This window comes from Sardina pilchardus, chromosome 6, assembly GCF_963854185.1.
Source record: "Sardina pilchardus chromosome 6, fSarPil1.1, whole genome shotgun sequence".
NCBI classification, from domain to species: Eukaryota; Metazoa; Chordata; class Actinopteri; order Clupeiformes; family Clupeidae; genus Sardina; species Sardina pilchardus.
This window is the reverse complement of record NC_084999.1, coordinates 16939472-16959471: the sequence shown is the minus strand read 5'-3', so window position 1 is coordinate 16959471 and position 20000 is coordinate 16939472. Positions and strand designations below refer to the sequence as shown.

The window sequence follows — 20000 nt, the reverse complement described above, 5'->3', positions numbered from 1 at the left end:
GAGGTTGCAATGCATATGAAAATATGTCTAGGGTGGTACGTCTCTAATCATCATGGCCTTCTACATATTTGACTCAAAGCCCAGGAATGCAAAAACAATCCCTATTAAGACACTATCTCCGTTTTTAACTGGTTACAGCTTGTCATCTGAAGTCTCTGAATCACTGTTACCTTCCTCGGCGTAAGAATCATGGCCGTGCCTTTTGCAGGCGAGGTATAATCTCCAGGCAGCTATATTTAAAGAGATATTTAAAAGGGGAGAGGAAAAAAAAAAACGAGACAGGCCTCTTATTTGCTGGCGACAGTCTAATAAATACATGTGCTGGCAGCTAAACAGGTATTTACCGTGCACCAACCACAAGTATAATTTCACTGTTTGCTGAGCTGTTATTTCTCCACAGCGTTAATTATCGAGGTGGTAAAGACAATTAATGGTTTTAGCCTCGATATTACTTGCGACGCGGGGAAGAATCTGATACAGACCAACCAAGAAGTTGGCATCCACACGACTCCATGAACATGCTCATGTAAAAGTGTTGCTCTGAACATGATATAGGATGCGCCTTAAAGCGCAAATGCAACATATTTTCATTTCCTAAGCTGGACAAGAATGGAAGGCCACTAGGTCACCTGAGACACAAACTGGACACCAGTCTGTGAAGATTTGGGGGGGCGGGGGATAAATTGTTAGATGATTGTGGTATGATAGTGTTACTGTCATTTCAACGTTTCTAGGGCACTTTGTTTCCACTCAACACAATCTCGCTGTGGCACTGTACAGCTTAATTGGTCTCTGAGGGTCAATGAGGTTGAGTGTTGTTTACTTGCTCGGGTACAATCAACCACTCTTTTGCGACCGCAGCATTTGTCGACGGTTGACAATCGTGCGCTCCCTTTTGCAGAATTCATACGGAAAGCAGGAAACCGCGTAGACGTCGCCGCATTGTGACTGTCGCGAAAGGCAAGAGCCTTCTTTACCCGACCCCACTCTACTAGTGGCTACTCTGATTTGACAAATGAAGTCGCAATTAGAAAGGAATGTGGCTTTGAAGGACAGTTAAGATGAGTGGCGGAGAAATGACCTGGGTGGGTTTCCCAGAGGCCTGCACTGAGTGGCTCTGATTCCCTCTGACACTGCAGGCCAATTAGATGCATATCACTTTCACTTTTAAACCAGGGGTCTTTAAGACCATGGGTTCACACCTGCCCTGAGCCATTCCGGCGGGCCAAGGGTCCTTTCAGTGTGTCAGTCTAAATCAGGCAGTCAACCCTAGGTCATGGCAGTGGAAAAACAAAATGAGCCAAATTTCATGTAGCTGCCATTTTTTTCCACCTTTTTGATTAGCATCTCTTTGAGTTGACATTGTGAGGTTTGTTTGAGCAGAGTTTCACTGCCACTGCACCCACCAACTGTCATGAGTGAAAAGGAGCTTCTTTCATTACAATCAGACCAGCTTGCGCATTCAAACCAAGACCGACCATCAAAGAATATGACACTTTCACAAATACAAATTGATTGACGGAAGCAAACCTGTCTGCAAAAAAAAAAAAATGGTGACGGCACTAAGAGCGAGAGAGGGGGATTTCAAACATTCAGATAGTACCAGGCTTTGATCTCTGCCTTCTCTTACAAGAAGTGACATATTTTCTGACAGGAAAAGTTTTTGCTGCAGCATTCGGTGAAGCACTGACCCTCAACCTCATTTATTCTATCATGCAACCTCTAGAGCAGGCCTAATAAATTGACCACAAAACTGTTCTCCACCCGCCACGTCTCAGGCAGTCTTGACTTGGCCGATCAACATTTGAGTGTGCACACACTGAGTGCTTAAAACATTAGAATGAACACCGAATGAACACTGAAAACCCTAGTCATTTGTGAATTAACAGTTCAATGAATACTTTTAGTGTTCATATTTACTAGATACTCTATTAATCATCCTTGAAATGAGAGTAGAGAACTTCCTTACACCATTAACCTTTTCAACAGGCTCAGTATACTGTATATGATCAGCATATTATGTTTCTTTCAGTAAAGTCTTTTTTAGGTGTACACTATAAAATCATGTATTTTTATCAGCCTCAATATCACTCATCACTGTTTCTTTTTTTACGGCTCTATGGCAATGAACTGACAGGTGATGTAAAGGAGGTGCAGGTGTGATGAATGTAAAACCCAATAATGCTTGTCAATTTAAATAAGCGGTAGGCTATACGTCTAAAATATGCACATGTCGAGATTTCCTTTTGCATATTTTTTTGTGCTATGACCATTTGAATCAATTAGTCTATACTGCACTGATATGCATGCTTAATTGCCCACTTATAACACTTAAAAGTTCACATAAGTAGTTATGTAGTTCAACAATATCTACACAACCCTGCAGAGTTCACACAGAATGAAAATACATTCTGCAAAAAAAAAAAAAAAAACTACAATCCAGTGACTAAGACATTCCGACTTCATTCCTTAACCCAATGCCATGTGGCGATTTGGCCTCTTGAATTGACAGTATTTACTCTTTCAACCAGGTGTTTAAAACCCTACTGTCACCACCAGACTCAAGATAGGGATCAAACCCAATGCTTGCATGGACACATCTTGCACTGCCAGTTTTGTGACAGCGTTGCCTTTCCCCTACTTTGTGTCTCAATACCCTCAGTTGTGAGTCCTAAAGATAATAAGCAGATATGGATGGCTCGAAAAGCAATCTGAGGCCGATCATAAGAAACATGTGACGTTCTATTAATGCCATTACTGTGAGAGTAGAGTGGCTACACCTCTATCTGTAGTTCTTCCTTGACATTGTATGGTCTGCGGGATTTTGTGTACACATAGGCTACACGTTAGGTTACAGTAGTATTTTTATTATTTTTTTTAAAGACTAAAAGGTTTTGATATATGCTACCATTTGCGATATCTTTATAAGAAGGTCTTGCTTCGTAGCTTGCACTACAAACATAATCATGAAGTATGTGTTCACTGAGTTCTCACAGAACACGAGACAGATTGCACTTATTTATAACTATGTGTGTAGTCTGGCTTTAACCTATGTTTTGAGGTAAATACAAAAAAAGCCATAAATGTCTACAATAAGCAAAAAAAAGCTTACTTACATTGCCTGCTAACATCCTTTCTCACGACGCACTCGCGCCGAAATGAAAGTGACACACCTTTTTGAGTGACAATACGCAGAACACCGGTGTTTTAAAAGTGAGAATCGCCCAATGTTTTTAACTAGCATGTTAACGAAAAACGCGTGAAGCATGGAAGAAATGTAGCTCTGATACGACCCCACGGCAGGTGTACCACACATGTCAATAGCTTTAAAACAAGATGTAAAATATGTAACTGTACCTTCGAAGTTAGCAGTCACCGAGAAACCTTGTTTTCCATCAACAGTGCAAAAATTCTGTTCAACTTCTTCCCACCTTGAGAGATCCAAAGATGAGAGAACTCCTGCGATTGATGGTGGTAACACTGTCACATGCGAACCGACTGCACAACTAATAACTTCGGGCGCACGGATGGCATGCGACTGCGAACAACGTGGGCTGCAGCGGGGGATAGAGGCACGAGGAGGAGGGTTCTACAGTATGAGAGGGTGTCAGGTAAACGAACCGCCCCTCCCCGTCTCTGATGCTCCGCGAGATGATTTGCCAGCTGTGGCGCAGCTTGTCTCTTGCCCCACTTTGATTTTTGAACAGCGCTCTTCTTTCCGCGCGCTCTCTAGGGAGCACCGCAATAAGAGGGGGGAAAGTGGACTGTCAGGAGCGCGTTCACACTCATCCATTCTCATATTTACACACCACATGTTGAGATGTCAGAAAAGTGGTTTAATTTAAAAGGAGAGACACGAACAAGATAAGTTGCCATTAGTAACATCACTTTAAGTTCTTATTGAGCATTTGCGCGTGTTTTTTTTAACTAATAATTTGGCCACATAATGACAAGAAAAGGGTGGATTCATTTCAAATGGCATTCTTCAAATTCTTTAAAGAAATCCTTAACTTTAAAGAAACTGCAATAACACGTAATTTTGGTCAGCCCCAGAAGACCATATAGTGCGCATAACCCAAGTTTCCCTTTGAAGAATATATATTTTTAAAAAACCGTCAAGCATGCCATCTGATGTCTGTTGACAATCCACACCAGATTCTTGGGCCTACATTCATCTCCATTTTCTTAGACACTGAAGACTCAATTAATCAAGACATAGGCTAGGTTAAGTGGTGAATTGGTGAAAATAATTGTCACAAAACAAATTTTCGTGGTTTTCCCACATTGCATAATTTTCAAGAGCGGGATAAAATGTAAATCTTAGACTATGAACAAAGCTGAACAAAATCAACAAGCAGTCATTCGCGATTGACACACAAGCGGGTGTAGGCTAGCCCTTGCCACAGCTGCAGTCTCATTAGGACGGGTGCTTAATTAACGCCTAATGTTTGCCTCAAAACTACAGCCTAACACTGGAAATTACAAAAACACAATGGAGGCAACAGACCATGTTTATAAAAAGATAGCGCTATTTAAAATCACGAACAGAGTATCAATGTGTTTCAGAAGGACAGACACAGCCCATTTCTTTCTTTTTTTTTTTTATCATTTTCATATACCATGTAGAATCTTTAGGTGGTGTAACTAATTTGTTTGTGGACGTTTTCCATTTAGACAGCAATTCGTACCCATGGATTAAACACATTTGTATTCCTTAAAATAAAATTGGGGATTCATTGTGTTTAGGCTACGTTGGCTATTTCAAAGTAGTCTAACTTGTTGAAATGCGCAACCGTTATCATGCAGTTTCAAGTCTGTCGTGCATATGTATTTTGGCAGCATGGGTCACAGTTGGGCTCCATATCACTTTTGCTGGAACTGCTAAACGCACTCGTTTAGTTAATTCTTCGAATTTAACACCGATGCTCCTGCACAGTCGAGGTGATGCATAGGCTACCTCATCTTTTCCTGTGGAACGCAGCAAATCTCCAAATCGTCTGACAGCCAAACGCTTCAACATTTCTGCATTCTTTTCTCTCTGTAGCACACTGTAAAATACATATTCCTATCTATCTTGTTTCAGGTCAAAGTGAATAGTATAGAGGAGGTATTAAAAAGGGTAACAGGTCGTTCAAAAGTTACAAATTCACAACCACCCTGTAATTTCTCTAACTAAGACTGACACAGAAGATCAAAATTACAGAGTTACTCAGGGAAGAATACAATGCACAGAGTCAAGTTGGAGAGATATGTTTGTTTGACCATCTCTGCATTGGTAAGGGGACCGGAAAATAGTCTTTCTATGACTTGATTTTTACCCTGCAGAAATGCAAACAATTTCATCAGTTTATAGTCTCTGCCAGCTGTCACAGAAAGCTACATTTGTAGGCTATACAAATAAAATTCAAATGCATTATTCTGATGAGGTTTGTCTTCGGGATGGTCATTCGAGCTTCTGGGTGGAGAGAGGCTTGACTCTCAGCCGCACTCTCAGCGTGATTGACAACCTGTATACCCATAAAGATGCGGAGCAGATGGAGAACAACTCTGCGTCAATGTAGGTGTACAGGATTTAACTCACATGTCATGTTGCTAAGCTGAGGATGTGGGGAGCATGCAATATTAAATACATTTCTTAACTCAACCATCCAGTAACAGCAAGACACGGTGTTTTTAAAACTATAAAATTGGCGCATAAATAACTGAAAATTACTCAGACAACAGAGGCCACTATGGAGTCCACGTTAAACGCCGTGGATAGCTTTGATGGCCATTGGTTATTAAACGGGCACAGACGTCCCTGCTTTTGTGAAGAAACTGTCAAGTGCGCCATTAGCACTACATTTTTTGTAACTGCCAGATCATGACTGTTTCTCAGAAAACTAGCTTAGGTGTGGTTTTTCAAACACCGCAAGAAAGGTATGGTAGTTTCATATATCATCATATGTACCCTTTTCTGCTGTATCGATATGAATCACCGCTTAATTTAACTACGACACATATCCTTCTAGTTCAGAGATAACGGGGAAGTTCAGTGAAGTTGCTTTAATGGTTTCTGGAGTCCTGTACAACAGTTCAAGTCCGACTTGCGCAAACATCCCGTCTCCATCCCCTTCAGTCATGGATGTATGTGGAGGGTGAGTCATTATAACGGCGCTTTGGCTTATTCCAAAAGTGACCACAAGGGGGACACGTGAGACAGACAGCGAGTTACTGCACAGACCGTACAGTAGCTCATAGGACAAGCGGGACTGTCACACTTGTGTGGCACTACATGGCCAGTGAGGCAATTGAACCTTTTAGCACGTTTAAAGTATAGATTTGTTCTTATAGTCAACTTCCTGACTGTAAGATAGGCTTTATTCTTTATTTGTGGAAAAAGCTAAATAATCCATCAGTTGAGCACATGCAGCAAGCAAGACATTTCAAGGGGACATTGAGGGCCTTTCTGAATATACAAAATAGGCCAAGGTTATTTGCCGGTTAGTATGCAGAATCTAAGGACGGCGTGTTTGTAGATGCCTATGAAAGTATACAGTATACTCTTCAATTCTCCAATTCAGTGCCCTTGTGTGTTTTTTATTATTATTATTATTTTGGTCTAATATTACAGTCTAGGAGGTAATTGCGCAAATAAGCATTCTGATGCTGCGCATATTAGTTTGAGAGAAGCTCTGCATGATTACAGTCTACGTTGTGGTCTGAAGAACCTGTCACTGCATATTCATAACTATCAATGTTCTGCACTTTGGCAAAGAAAGAAAAAAAAACTAAACACATCAAACAACCTAAAATTAATTCCAACAACTAAAGACTACAGAGAAACAACATTACTGCATTCTCATCAAGTGGGCACACGTTAATTATAGACCACTCTTACTACAGAGGATAATTTGTCTAAAAAAGATGCCCAAAGCGAAACGTCAGCCGTCTGGTCTATACATGGAATGTGTTTTATTATATTGTTATTGTGGTTAGAATTTATTGCGTGAAAGAACGGCTCCATGCAACTCTGATCAGTGCTGCTTCATGTTTCTGTGGAGCTCAGCCCATAGTGTTGCTCATTCATTCCTTGATCTCACTGTTGCCCGGTTCTTTATCGGAGGTAACAAGGGAGAGACTATTTCACCTGTCAAGAGTCTAATGACTCATGGGCCTGCCCTCTCCGCACAGACTAGTCAGGGTGCACTTTGGAATTGTCATCGACTTCAGGAATAATGGGGAAATTCCATGGAATGGAAAAAAAAAGAGGTGACAAGTGTGAGTTATGGATTGGGATCCTCTTAATTGCTAGGTGTGCTGAGACCAATTTACACAAATCTTATATAAACCGTTAGACTTAACTTCACACTCACACAAACACACACTCACACACTAACTAAGACGTATTTAAAGGCTCTTGAGCCTACAGCTCACCTGCCTCCCCCAACACACACTCATAGATAGAAACACACATGTATTCGAAGACTAAAGGGCAAACCAAACTCTCTCTCTCTCTCTCTCACACACACACACACACACACACTCAAACTGACTGCTCAGAAACACACACACACCCACACACACACCCACACACACACCCACACACACACATCCTAAGGCTCCACGGCCGATGGCTGTTCGAAACCACAGGCCTCTGACTGCACATAAAACTCTCGCTCTCTGCTATTGACATGCTTCTCTACCCAATGTTTGGAGTCACAGCGAGACATCATATTTGCAGAGAGCCTATTACTTTTGCTTAATTAAACTGATGTGATTAGGCCGATCCAAACTCACGCGACGGCATGTCTGATAAGGAAGCCCATTGTGAGTGGAGCTCTGTGTTGTGCCTGGCTGGCCTGATTAAGTGCACATACTACTGATCCGTGACACTCTCTGTGTGAGTGTAATATCAGAAGTGTCAGTTATCTGTGGGCTGGTTGGTAATACAGCATGATACATCGTGATTAGACTGACTTTCACATGACGTGTGACGTTTAAGACGACTTGTTTGTTGAGGTTAGGAGTGGGCGCTCGTTTGATCTCCACGCATTGGTGACAGACTGACTGAACAGTGAACTGGTTACAACTTAGGCTGCAAAGGTGCACACATACAGTAGTGTGATAACTAAGCTGAAGCACGCCACAGCGTTCTCTTGACACTTTTAATAGCATATTCTTTCGACTGTAAGAGTAAGTAAAAATTTTTCAACACCACAAAAAGGTCAATATGCAAAGAATTGTTATTGTGTAAATTGTGATATCTAATGTCCATAAATTGAAGCAGGTGATGATTCAGAGGGTAACTATGGGGAACACGTGAATGACTTGCGCATACTTCGACTTCAGTTACTCTTCATGTAAAGTCAGAGTTCAAAACTCATTTTGAGAAACCTGAGATATTGTATAATGCAAAATAACTATTACTTTCTAAAGATAACTGGAATGTACAGACCACAGGTAAATTCCACATTCCATGCCTTTTTAAAACTACAGACCACCCTCTTTGCCAGCATGGGTGTTGACAGACGAGACCAAACACACATTTCCCTTTTAAATACAGCATAAATGTCCCCGCTCCCACCCCTGAAACACTCTCAAAGAAGACTCGAGCACATCTTTCCTCTTTTGTTGATTTGTTGAAGATTCATGGGATGCGTTTGAAAAAACAACAACATAATTATATGGAGCTGAAATGCATGGCGCAACCATGGCAACACATGCATGCACTAGGGTACACCTAAGTGAAATCCAATCAAGACTTAACTTTGAGGGGCGGGAAAAGTGGCTTTCACAGTGACCTCCCATTTGCACATGTCAATCTCATCAAGGCCATCAAAATGTGTTGGCGACAAATATACAACTAACTAATCACACAAATAAGAAAGGAATTGATATATATATATATATATATATGTGTATGATACTGTATGTATGTACTATATATATATATATACACGGTACACACAGTACAGTATATAGGCCTATATGATTCTGACACAGTCTGACTACCAATCACTAAACAATAGCAATTGATTGTCCCCTTACATTGTTCTATACATGCCATACACTATAAATGCAATATATACCTCAAACAATAAAGTCCATAAAGGAATGACTAATCATAGCCTTTTCAATACATACGCTGTTGCACAATGTACACCAAAGTGATTTATGTGAAAAGTTTTGGTAGTAATCCTACACATACTGTACACCAGACTTTAAGATTCTAATGCTGTGTACGAAACATGAGCAATATGAGATGATTTTTCAGGTGTGCAATAACTGTGCACTCATTCTTGTATGGCATTCGTAAGAGACCCCTTTTTTTATACCCACACTGCCCTACCACACTGCCACCAGTGCTCCCTAGTCTTATTGCTCTCACTGAAGAGACAGAGAATCAAAGGCGGAGAGGAGCCCCCCCCCCCCCCCCCCCCCCCCCCCAAACCACTTGCCCCTGGTGATGCTGACAGAAGTCAGTAATTGCTGCCACCTCAGATGACTTCATTAACAGCGGCGTGGTCGCGTGAGCGCGAGTGTGAACGGGAGCGGACGCGGCGCTACAGTACATCCACGGCACAATTACCGGCTGCTTGGGCTGACAGGTGGGGGAGCGCATCTTCAGAGTGCGCGGTGCGGTGCGGTGCGGTGCGACTCCGCGCCGGGGCCTTGCGCTTCAACGGGGGGGAAGACTGGCTCTGCCTGAGCCTCCCACCCTATCATTTGTCACCCGCCTGTCATTAGGCGGTAATGATTTGATTATTTTGCAGATGAATTATGGTATACATCTCTTTCAGAAACGCTTCCGCTACGTATTAATCAAAAGTGGTTAGGGATGGGTGGGGAAAAAAGTGGCCAGGGTGAAAATGAATAAGGAGAAGAAAACATATGATGTGTCTAAATTAAGAATGACATTAATCTTTCATCATGTTTGAATAAATGGAGCTTTGTGGAAAGGTTGCTTTGGGGTGATACCTTTTATGTAAAGATAAGACCATTTACTTAAAAATATTTAAGCAATAAAGAATAAACATGTTTAAATATTGATAAATATTTGATGAAAAATTATTTTTAAGTTTATGATAATTGTATTGCTAATGTTCTTTTTTGAAAAACATAAAATAAATGGGTTTTTTTTGCTGTAGGTCTTCAAAAATATTATACGGCTATTACGGCTTTTCAATGAAAATATTTTTTGTTGTTGAATTGAGGCACATTACATGCATACATAAGCCAAAAAAATCTACCTTTATCTTCTAAATGTAACGTCATGTCTAAAAAGCTTAACATTTGAACAGCTAGTGTCATGAAAAATCACATTAAACTCCAAAAAAAACTGACACCTGAACTGACCTTGGACTAAGTCCCCGAGAGGGTGAGTAATCTGTCTCAGTATCACAGTGGCTGACACACATACAGCATATGAAGGGGACTCACGGCATTATTGTTGACTCATTCTCCAGGGAGTGTTTGTGTGTGTGTGTGTGTGTGTGTGTGTGTGTGTGTGTGTTGGGGGGGCATGCTGAGGTGTTGAGAGGAAGAGAGGAGGGAGCCTGTGTGTGTGTGTGTGTGTGTGTGAGAGAGAGAGAGTGAGGGGGGGGGGGGGGGGGGGTTGCTGATAGTGTGAAGGCAGCTCAGAGACTAACCAGAGCCCAGCTCGGCACAGGCTCTGCACAGCACCTCGAGCTAACGCATTCCTTTTTATCCCATTCAAATTGTGCATGACAGAAATAGCCTTTGCTGAAATCATATCATAGCCCTCCACTGCTCTAGGATATGTTGGGTTGGTTAGGGGGGATTGGAGTGGTGGGCTCGGGATGGGATGCCAAGCGCTCTGGATGGCCGAGATCCCCACGGGATGTGTGTGTGTGTGTGTATGTGTGTGTTAGAGAGAGAGTGTGTGTGTGTGTGTTTGGGGAGGGGGGGTAAGTCTCCACAGGCCAGCAAGCCCACAGGCCCACCAGCTCTTAGAAATGTGGCAAATTCTGAGCACCTTGGCAGTAGTGGAGCCTGCTCCCTAAACAGCCCCCCTCCTCAACACACCTCACCCTTTTGCCTCAGGTCTGTCACAGCTAAAGATGGCTAATGTTGCCCAGATATGAAGAAAGTGGGCCCAGTGTGTGTGCATCTGTGCGCGTGCGCGTGTGTGTGTGTGTGTTAGTGTGTGTGTGCGTGTGTGTGTGTGCCCGTGTGATTTGGGAGTGTTTTTCTCTGTTCATCTGGATTGACGTCGATAAGACCCCGCGTCCGCCTCCCCGGCGTATCTCTGCTCTGCACGGTGATGGAGCTCGGCTAGCGAGCGGGGGAAGCATGCGAGGGCTCGCCTGCCACTTCCCAGAGTGCCCAAAGCGTGCCCCCCCCCCCCCCCCCCCCCCCCGTGCTACCGGCACTGGACACTGTCACGCGGCATCGGCAAAAAAAAAAAAAAAAATTCGGAAAATTCCGAAAATTCTTTGCACGTTTTGCCAAGAGCGTAATGGGTCGACACGGCGACACAAAAGCTTCCCGTTTGTTCCCTGCACATGTTCTTTGCCAGTGCATCACAAGAAGAAAATGCACACAGAACTGACACACAGAACAGACACACACACACACACACACACACACACACACACACGCACACGCACACACACACACGCACACGTACACGTACACACACACACACACACACACACACACACACACATACACACACACACACACACACACACACACACTTGAGGAGGTAGCCCAGTGCTGCTATACAAAGCACCACCTGCAATTACGGGGCCAAAGATGAACACACTGCTCAACACTTCTGGCTCAGAGTTCAATGGTTCAATGGTATGGAGTAAACTTATCAACAATTCATCAAAGACAATATTCAAATCAGGAAAACCTGCTGAAAACCAGTGTGGGGAGAAGCACTGAGATTGGCCACAGCCGTTATTAAACTCTATCAACTTAGGAAAAAGCACATCTGATAAGTGCTAAGAGGCTGCAGAGAAGTGAACCTGACAAATAAAACTGTAAAAGTTGAACGTGCTGTACCACTTGTCTTTGATCAGGGCATTGGAGATTTGACAGGGAATACCCGAAAAAACAGAAACCAACCTTGAGGTCAACCACTGAGAAACAGGCCCAAAATTTAGGGGAAATCTGAGATTTCCTATCAATGTGTTTTCTTTTAAATGGCTCTATAATAATACATCATATAAATGTATGGAAAATATTAAACAATATATAGCAGTAAATTATTACATTCAGTAAATGTATGCATGTATGCAACATAACATTATATACATTTAATTCAAGAAAAGAATTATTGGCAGCATATTTGTACCATACTAGCATATTAAGATTTTTTTCTTTTTATATCAAAGGAAAAACTGCTAACCTCCCCTAACATACAAACAATAATATGACACGTAAAAGTAAATTTAAGATTTTCGATAACCTATTTTTATTTTATTTTTTTAAAAGCAAATCATCTTATTTCCCCCTCTTACTAGTAAAACCCATGTGTAAATAAAGTGCCAATAAATATGAGTCAGTAATACTGGCAATAACTGTATAACTTTTGAGAGCGCATTTAGTAGAGAATAAAGTTTTAATACGGATTGCTTCGTTCCACAGCGTTCATACTTTTCACTACTGCTCTGTTTGTGGAGTGATCTGACAAGTGGAACGGAAATAGCAAACGACTTCACGTTAGTTGTGGGTGGGTTGAGGGAAAAAAATCCCACTACAATCATGAAACTCAAAAATACATACACACATTCTCATTTGTAAATAGCACGTGGTGAGTCATGAACAACAAGGATGTACATGAGGTACAGGTTCTGATGACGAGGTTCATATTACTGTTATTACGTTAACATGAGGCTTCTCACTTTCTGAAGTGTCGGACTACTGTGAGAATAAAGCATAAAGACACACATATGAAAATATGTTGAAAGGAAAATGAGTGTATTTAGAGTAGTCATGCAAGCACTACAATCAGGCTTTGCAAAAAGTGCTTTTGAACCAAAGTCAGCAACTGTGGTCGTAAGCCACCATACATTAGTCAGAAGAGAGCACAGGGACCACAGGAGCATGCGTTCAGATATATGACTGGACACACAATTCTTAACTACTGAAAATAAGGAGTATTTATACTACAAAGTGAGTAAGAACCTTTCTATTTTTTTATTTATTTTGTTCAAATGTGCGTCTATCTGCTTAGTTGAAATATGTATATTCGTTATTTCCTCTAAAAGGCATTGGTAGAGGACAGTAACATGTCACTGGTTTGCATTCGTGCAAACGTGACTGACTTAGTTATATCTCTCAGAGACAGAAATAAAACAGTTAAATTAGTCATCGTTTAGTGTTAGTCTCGAGGAGGAGGGAGAAAAAAAAGGGGGAAAAAAGCAGGTGATTTGTCTGGTGGTCCCTCTGGACTCTGATAGAGACAACAGTACTTCCTCTGCCTAGTTCTACCCAACCAGTCACAGGAGAGCACCAATTACGCGTTCCCATGGAGAACTTTGCCGCTCTAATAAGAAATGAAAGTACAAAAGGAATCAATTAAGACGGTGCTGACCTCCAGCACAAGCCGGAGATGTACGGAGCACGGCAGAACACTAAACACCTGTCTCCAGGCAGTGTGTGTGACAATGGAGCTGCAGGAAGAACAGATGATGTTCAGCAGCAGCAGCAGCAGCAGCACGCGTGCGTGCGCACACACACACACATACACGCGCGCACACACACACATACACGCGCACACACACACACACACACACACACACACACACACACACACACACACACACTCACACACACACACACACACACACACACACACACACACACACACACACACACACACACACACACACACACACACACACACACACACACACACACACTACACACACACACACGCTGGGGTGAAAGGAGGATGAAAGAAGCATAAGAAGAGGAAAAGTGTATGTTGGGAAATTAAAGTGTTTTTTCCTGACAAGGGATCCAAATACTGTATATTGGAAAGCCTGGTTCTCCTAGTGCAACCAGAACGAGTGATAGGATTTGTTCTGCAAATACCATTATTTTCAGTCTTGGGGACAGAGGGCCACACAAGAGGCGATGATCAATCAATAGGGCTCATAACTAATCACTCTCAATTTAGGAAACTTTTTTTCAACAACAACAAAAAAAACATTTTGTTTAGTTGCATCGACTCTAGGTGAAAGTCCTCACCATACATACGACATGTCTTGTTCAACAGAATGGCAACTTCCCTGGAGAGCTTTGCACACGTTTGCATCTTTTATTGTGTTTAGATGCCAAACTTCAGAGCATCTCTTGATGACAGAGTGAAGCTCCGACCACATGAAGAGGAGGGGGGGGAGGAGGAGGTGACAGGAGGCGGGGGTGGAGGGGGTGGGGGGGGGGGGGGGTTGCAGCTGGGCTAATGGAAAGTTTTATTGTCACAGTTGTACCCCATTTTGCTCAAAAATAATTTGCATGTGAAATTAAATTCCACATACAGTCCTCTTAATTTAGCTTTGATTAAACAATGCTCCGTAAAAAGGTACACTCATTGGCCAAATGTCTGCGCACAGCAAAACGGAGGGTCCCTGGCTATTAGGAAGGGAAATAAAGTTGCTCTCAGGGGATGGCGCATGTATCTGATCTACCTAAGTGACAGCTGATGGCTTCAAAAAGTTAATTAACTTTTCAATTAGAGGTATGTCTTGACATTGCATTTGTGTCTTGCTGAGCCACTACAGAACTCTACAGAGGCATAGATGTTTTTTTTCTATCACACAAACACCACATGCTGTTGTGCTTTCACCACAAGCTCTCCTCAATGTTTTTCTATTTTTTTTCTTAAGACGAGCATGCTATTGAGCTAATGAGAGGATTTTGTGATGAGATGATCCCTTGTATGGTCTGCTATTCATGAACTAGCTCTGAACCTGTAATTTGTGTGTGTGTGTGTGTATGTGTGTGTGTGTGTGTGTGTGTGTGTGTGTGTGTGTGTGTGTGTGTGTGTGTGTGTGTGTGTGTATGTGTGTGCGCATGTGTGTGTGTGTGTGTGCATTTGTGTTGTCTGCACATATGTGTTCGAGAGCAAGTTAAACTAAACTTGCAGTGATTTTAATTTAGCATGGTCTCATTGCGATGTAACTGGTAATTTGGAAGCTGCTTTTCATATGCTTTTTAAGATTTGTTTAGCACTGCAATAATAGTAATAATAATAATAATAATAATAATAGTAATACATTTTTCATTTTTTTGCTGGAAATGGATCATGCTGTACAGATGTGTGAAGAAGGCTCTTATTCTGTTTTGCCTGTTGTCATGACGAGCCAGTTCCTGTGTTGTACTGAGCAGGATGGAGGAGGTGAGGAGTGCTGTCTGCAGTGCAGTCAGTGGAGGAGCAAGCATTCAAATAGACGCTGCTGTGCTCCTCAAACAAACATGAGCTCCTACCTGGGTTCCGTCCAAGCTGTGGGCAGTGCTGCTGTTCCACTGTGATCACTGATAAGCAGACGCTGAAGAATGACTGTCACGGTGAATGCATTAGCATTTATGGTATAGCCCTGAATGAAAGAAAAAAAGGAGTCAATATTCTCACTTTCTCGTCGTTGAGGGGAAACACAACTAGATTCAGTTTGACTGTGTGAGCGGCGCCCCGGATACCGCGTGAATCTCCATCAAGCCTCCCACGCTGGCCCAGGGGATCGACCGAGTCCTTCTCTGCGTGACTGCAATAAAAGACCATAAAAGTGATGCACACTGCAACACTGTCATCAACAGACAGCACAAACAAGCCATCTCTATCACCGAAAGAAGGAGAACGGGGGGGAGAGAGCCTTAAGAAATCAAACATCACACGTCAAAATGGAGAGATCCATTTAAGGGCCGCTTTCAAAATATTGTCTACATCTCTAAGACGTCTGTATCTGTCGTTCAAAATGTGTTAGGCATTGGGGGGTAATTCAGTTTTTTTTCCCCTTCTTTTTTTTTTTTTTTGCCGCAAAGATTTCCAAAAACATGCATTAACCCCCTCCTAAAGTGCACTAGTTCTTTTCTGGTACGAGCTGGAATATCAGCAGGGAAACACGGTTGTCACGAGCTGCAACCTGGCAGTCGGCTTTGAATAACGCTGCACGGGGAAGAAAGCATCCATGTTATCATGCGCACACATGTGGCCTGTGCAAAGATTAAGCCGTATTCATCCCTGGCTGCCTTTGCCTTCCGCTGCCTCAGTCCATCACAGATATGGCACGGGTTCAGCCAGGGAGGGAGAGAGGGAGACAGAGAGAGAGAGAGAGAGAGAGAGAGAGAGAGGGAACAGGAGAGGGAAACAGGAAAGGTGCCACGGATTTCACACGCTCACAAATCACGGAGAGAGCCGGGGACAGAGAGGTGTGGTGCTCTCCCCGCCGCGAGGACTCCCCCAGTGGACCTTCCCCCACCCCACCCCACCCCACCCCACCACCCACACACTCCTCCATCCGTCCAGCACCACCGGCAGCAGCACCCTCCTCACCCCCACAAGCTCTCTCCCACACCATTCTCCACTCTCCATTCACCATGGTCCCAAATAATAATCTTGTCTGGAATTTCAAACATTGCCGGGCCGATTCATCTCTAACTCTGAATAGACTCTGGAAAGGAGGAGCAGGTTGTGCAGACAGACACCCTTCCTCCTCTCCTTCACTGCCTTCCGTCCTCTTCCTCTGCTTTTGCCGAAAACATTTTATTTATTTTTTTTAACAAAAAGAAATTGATTTCATATTGATGTGATAAAGCTAAGAGCTAAAGATTAGCTTAATCAGAGTGGCTGTGATAACAATAGTGGCTTGTCCTCAATGGTGTGTGTGTGTGTGTGTGTGTGTGTGTGTGTGTGTGTGTGTGCATGTGGGTGTCTGTGTGTGTGTGTGCATGAGCATGAATGTGTATATGTGAGTGTGTGCACATGTGTGTGTGTGTGTGCATGCATTCGTGTGTGTGTGTGTGTGTGTGGGCGTGTGGGTGTGCACGTATGTGTGTGTGTGTGCGCGCGCGCATGTGTGTGTGTGTGTGTGCGTGTGTGTGTGCGCATGTGTGTGTGTGTGTGCGTGTGTGTGTGTGTGAGTGTGTGTGTGTGTGTGTGCGCGCGCATGTGTGTGTGTGTGTGCATGTGTGTAGTCTGGAATCTGACTGGCGCTCCGCTCTCTCCTCTGGACGGCGCTGCCACTGCCGCCGCTGCTGGCTGGGCCTGGAGGAGAGGAGCGGAGAAGAGAAGAGAAGCGGCTTACACCACCCCGGCCACTCAGGGGCCCTCCGCGTGCTAAGCCCCTAATAATTCCTGCTGTTCGGCTAAAAAGGAGATACGCAAAGAGCAGACCAAACGTGATGAATGCCTTGTGTATGGTAATAGCCAGGCCCATCAAACAATGTCCCCGAAACCTCCACAAAGACGACCCCACCGCAGGGAGAGGCTATTAGGCCACGTCTTTCTTTAGGCTCCCTATAATCCGACTGCTGTGCCGGGCTGCGAACCTTTGGTGTCGCGGTGAATACACAGACAACCTCGTTTTGAATGATTTACCCAAACAAGGCATGCATTGTCTGGCGATGAAAAGTCCCATTCTTTTTAAAGTGCTCAGCACCATTTAAATCCGTGTCAGTATGTTTAAAAAATTCTGCTTACCTATTATCTACCTGTATGATTTTTTTTTGGATCAAATCATTTCAGTAGTGCTTTAAAAAAAAAGTTACGTGTGAGCTTTGTGTATTCAGTTCACCCATATACCCTCAAACATTCAATTTTCATATTTCCCTCAGATGAGGGAATCCACACTTTTGTACGACACGCGCAAAGTGATCCATCTCGAATATACGCGACGCAGTGGTGCTTGCAAAATATCTCGACGAATCAAAAGCAAACGCTCAAGACACTGCGAGCCGTGTAGCCGGGCATGAATAACAAGGTAACCCATCAGAATTGTCAAAGTGAATTCATGTCGCCAGTTACGCTCCGTTCCTCCGGGTGCCGATTAGGACCGTTATGTAGAAGCAGCAGCAGCAGCGGCAGCAGCCGGAGCAGGCGCCGCCACAGCAGCAGCAGCAGCAGAGGCTGTGTGGTGTTTTTCCCTGTGTCAGTAATTTTTCATTTTTTAAAAAACCACTGGTGCAGTATATTAGCCATAATTTATGTTTATAGTCTCTCCACCCACACCCACACCCCACCCCACCCCACCCTGTCTCCCCAGTTGACTTCCACAAACCGTTTAACACTTAAGCTGGTGCATATGGGCCCTTTAATAGCTATTCTGCTTGAAGGAGCACTTCAAACATTTAAAATGATTTCTTTTGGCAAACAATAATGAATTATGTCACCGAGACTGCAACTGGGAAGCACTTGTGAACTCAGCGTAATTATGGGAAGGGGGGTGATTCTTAGGGCTAAGAGGTGAACCCCCCCCCCCCCCCCCCACCCCCACTTATTAGAGTTTCCAGTTTGGAGTGCCATGAACAATGATTTCTCAGGAGGCAATGAGATATAGCGTATGGCTTGTGTATGTGTCCTGCCTGTTGCTCATTGCTGTCAGCTGACAAACACTGTTTTCATTTCACAACTTTACCAAGTGATCTGTTCCGACATGTGATTGATTTTTATATGGGACGACATGCTGAATGAGTGAGTAAGCACTCGGCTTTCCAGGGAAGACAGAGCTGACATAAATCACAAACCCGTAAAAGTCGCAAAGGTATTGATGTGTTTCATATTCTGCTTATTCACTTGGGCATTAGACCTGGGAGACTAAGAATCATGCCAAATATGAATCCTAATTGAGATTTGCACATCAGATAGGATACAAATTGGAAACAGCAGTATGGTAGTTGCACCATCAAACACATTATTTGAACTACTGCTACACGCATCTTTTTTTTTTACGAACGAAGCGATGACTTTTTTAATTAACATATTTTTGTTGCACTGCATTCCACTTTAAAATGGTGGCACTATACAGCTGTGAGGAGCACATCTTTTAAAAGACACTCCCTCAGAATTCAAATGTCAAACCGGTAATGCATACAATTTGTCAAAAATGTCAAATGTCAAAATGGTAATGCAAACATTTTTTTTTCCTTTTTTTTTTTTTAAGTCAACTTGTACCCTTCTTCAAACGCGTACTTATGGCACATTTGCTTTCACCTGCGCTTGCTTAAATGAGTGCGCGTCTATCCCATTAGCTGTGACAGAGCTAAACACAGCCTTTAGCCGAGCAGGCACAGGCCCTCTATTCTCCGCCCTCCCTTAAGAAACTCACATTTGTACAGTCAATTACACTCCTCAGCCAGCCGTGTTTGCCTGTTTGCTTCTGTCTTCAACCTGATGGCTATTGGAATTACATTTTGTTTATTTAAACAACACTTTCCCGTGGCCTCTTTGGGTGAAAAAAAAAATCGGAGCTCTCAGAAATAATAATAATAATCATAAAGAAAAAGTGATAAACACAGAATTCAACATTGTAATATTTCCATCTCGCCCTGTTGCCTTCTTGAACACAATCAATCTGTTGCCTTCATCCAACCTGATCACTTGCATCAATTAATAGAGATACATGGTCATATGATTGCAATGGCAAACATTCTCTCTCTCTCTCTCTCTCTCTCAATTTCTTTACAATATCAAGTCTGTAGTGAATATTGCAAATACTATACAGTGTCTACAGTCTGCCATTCAGGTTTTGCCACTATTCACACAGACTGTGCTGTTCCATCCGGCACTTATTTTTAGATCAGGGAAATCAACCTGTTCATATGGAACAAGTAGCACATTTTGTTTTGGGTAACAACAGCTTTTTTTCCTGTCCTCTCACCAAAAATCACCAAAAAGTCCACTACCAAAAACCTCCTGTTTACAACAAGCGCTTGCTTCTGCCCTGCTAGACAACAGGAAGGTGGGATGAATTTAATTACAGCCACCAAATCCATTTGGCAAATATTTCAAGGTACAAACACAAGCCTAGAAATGGCAAGAGGTACTG

The 20000-nt window shown here is 43.0% G+C and overlaps 1 protein-coding gene across 11 annotated transcripts in view; it reads right to left on the bottom strand.

The window, feature by feature from the left end:
• The window catches only part of satb1b (SATB homeobox 1b), a 53833-nt gene extending 50306 nt beyond the window's left edge, over positions 1 to 3527 (bottom strand). For 10 of the 11 annotated variants that reach the window (XM_062538749.1, XM_062538752.1, XM_062538754.1 and 7 more), the window contains exon 1: positions 3358 to 3527. The gene's annotated coding sequence lies outside the window, so the exon portion shown is untranslated. Of the gene's footprint in view, positions 1 to 3116; positions 3171 to 3357 lie in introns of those variants that run through there. The other variant, XM_062538751.1, reaches the window with a different exon arrangement.
• Between the last annotated feature and the right edge of the window lie 16473 nt (positions 3528 to 20000).